Below are 2,872 nucleotides of genomic sequence, written 5' to 3'. Positions count from 1 at the left end.
TGACTGACAGAAATAGAAGTTTATTGTTACATCAGGAATATGAACTGAATTTTTCTTTTCCATATTCCTATCCAAGACAAGGCATCACAGGTCTCTGAAAGAGAGAAATATGTCAGAACTTCTTAACTATTCGGAGTTTTTAAGTTTAACTTTAAATTTTTCTACGTTTAGGTGAAGTGGTTAGAGTAGAATTCATGGTGCAACTGCTGTTGCACAATGTATAAACACAATAAAACTGTGTTTATAATGAAAATGTTAATTATCCGGAACGATGGAATATAATTAACCATGTTTTACATATTTTAATGAAATCAGTGAAACAAAGTTCAATTTACATTTCATTCAGACTGTCTACTGATTGATTTTGAAATAGAGCAAACTAATTAGAAATATTAAATAGTCACATGTTGAAGAGTATATATAAAATAATGTGTGCACCAAATTAACCAAGCAATTTGAACTGGCCTCACTCAATAATTTTTAGTACTGGCTGGATGTCACTTCTTATATAAATCAAACACTATAGTTGAGAAGTACATTGGTTTTGTTAGGGTTGAAGTTCATTAACTACAGTGTAATCATTCCTCCTGTTACTGAAGTCAAGTTAGTTGACTTCAAAGACCCAAACTTTTTGCTACTGAAAGCCCAAACTTTCTGTCTGGTACTGGAAAGTAAAAATCTAAACATCATTCACACTCGAAAGCTTCTTTAACGTTATTTTAAGATGCCAAATATGTTCTTTCTAGAAAAATATTTATTTTTGTTTCTGTTACATAGCTTTTAACTGCATTTCAGAGAAGTGTGATTTTGGATAGACTCATTACATTTCTGAAATGTTTACTACTCTGAAACAAAGATTTAGATGAGTGGTGATTATTGGCTTTACAGAAATTTCAGAGAACTAATTTTAAAAACCATGAACCATTTAAAGAATTTTTTGTTTTGTTTTCTGACATACTCTGTTTGACAAAGAGCAGCAAACCATTGCTGTGTGGCATTCTTGGAGTGTGCTGTGAACATGCTTTTTAAGATATTAAATATGAAGAGAGCATTTTAGAATTGGTTCTTTGTGTGGTTTCTTACTGTTCTTTATGTTAACTTATGTCCTGGCACCAAGTTACCCCTTCTTTATAAAATTAAGCAACACTTAATTATCTTAATTAGTTATCTTAAGCAGTTTTTTTCCCGTTCAACTTCTCATATTTAGATTTCAGTAAATGATCTACTTCATATTACGAATAGGTTTTTCTCTTACATATCCATGAGTACATATTTCACATAGTGGAAAAAGAAAGTGGGAGTGTTGCTAAGTAAAGACTCAAATACAAATGGGAAAAGCCCAACATTTGGAAATAAGGATATTTTACTTTATTGGAAGTAGATACATGAGTATCTATAAGTTATGGAAATAAGGATGACTGTAGAGGATTTTTATATCAACAAAATAGTTGTTTGCATTGCCTTTTTTATAAAAAATCAGCTTTTCTGCTTACAAAAATGAGAACTACATGCTTATTTGAATTTAAATGTTACAGGAATTCAGAAATGTGAAAGCAAAAGTCCGTTGTATTCCAGAAACTATTGTTTCTAGTGTGGCATGCATCCCTACCAATTTTTTTTTTCCCTTCAGCATATGTTACTGTTTAAAAACACCTCTGAACAGGAAGCAGGATGAAGCGGGGCCACTGATGGTGAAATGTTGGTCATGGGTAGACCCCCTAAGCAAGATGAGGAGGTGGAGTCTCTAAGATATGTCAGAGGCAGTTCATTTAGGTTCCAGGCATCACGAGAGACTGTTCTCTGCACCTTCTGAAATTCTGAGCAGTTTTCCCAGCACTTTAGAAATTACGGGTAGGGGCGCCTGGGTGGCTCAGTCGGTTAAGCGGCCGACTTCGGCTCAGGTCATGATCTCGCGGTCTGTGAGTTCGAGCCCCGCGTCGGGCTCTGTGCTGACAGCTCAGAGCCTGGAGCCTGTTTCAGAGTCTGTGTCTCCCTCTCTCTGACCCTCCCCCGTTCATGCTCTGTCTCTCTCTGTCTCAAAAATAAATAAACATTAAAAAAAAAAAAAAAAAAAGAAAAGAAATTACCGGTAAAGGGCACCTGGCTGGCTCGGTCAGTAGAACACGTGGCTCTTGATCTTGGGATTGTGAGTTTGAGCCCCATGTTGGGTGCAGAGATTAAATAAGCTTAAAAAAAGAAATTGGGGGGTGAAAGCTCATCTGATTGTACTTTTCAAACCTCAATACTTATGTTTTGAATATATGTATTTTTCTATTGGAGTTTTGTATGGATTACATAAAATTTAAAGAATGATTTAAGTTTTCAAAGCTTGTGCTTGGAAACAGTTTATTCATTTGAAAGCCTCTTGTTTTTATTTTTTGATCTCCTATGTGTTAATTCAGAAATATTAGAAGGGTACTTTTGGGAACAGCATTACTTTTGCTGTCCTAGGCTTTCCAGCTTTTTCCCAAACATAGCTAGCTTTTTGAGGAGTTAAGCTCAAATATAGTAGAAAGATAAGAAAGCAGCTGGAAGGGGAAGGTGGGGTATTCACAGAATAAATAAGTGAGCTACTACTGATCTTTCTAATGATTTCTGTGACAGAAAGAACACGTAATTGAATAGAATATTTGACACAAAGTCATAAGAATGGTAAAGCATCAATGAGTCAAAATTTATGAAAAATCTGGAAAACATGAAAGAGGGTTTGAAAGTTAAATCTGAAGAAGAAACAAGTCCATTGCTTGTAGTATTAGTATATTGTTAATAACAAAACAACTCATCAATTTCATTTTTTTTTGAAATTGTATATTTGGAAAATGGTAAAACAAACATTGGACAGCAGAATTGAAGCATCATCCCCCCATCCTCC

Source organism: Panthera uncia, assembly GCF_023721935.1.
Source record: "Panthera uncia isolate 11264 chromosome D3 unlocalized genomic scaffold, Puncia_PCG_1.0 HiC_scaffold_8, whole genome shotgun sequence".
Lineage (NCBI taxonomy): Eukaryota > Metazoa > Chordata > Mammalia > Carnivora > Felidae > Panthera > Panthera uncia.
This window is presented reverse-complemented; position numbering follows the sequence as displayed.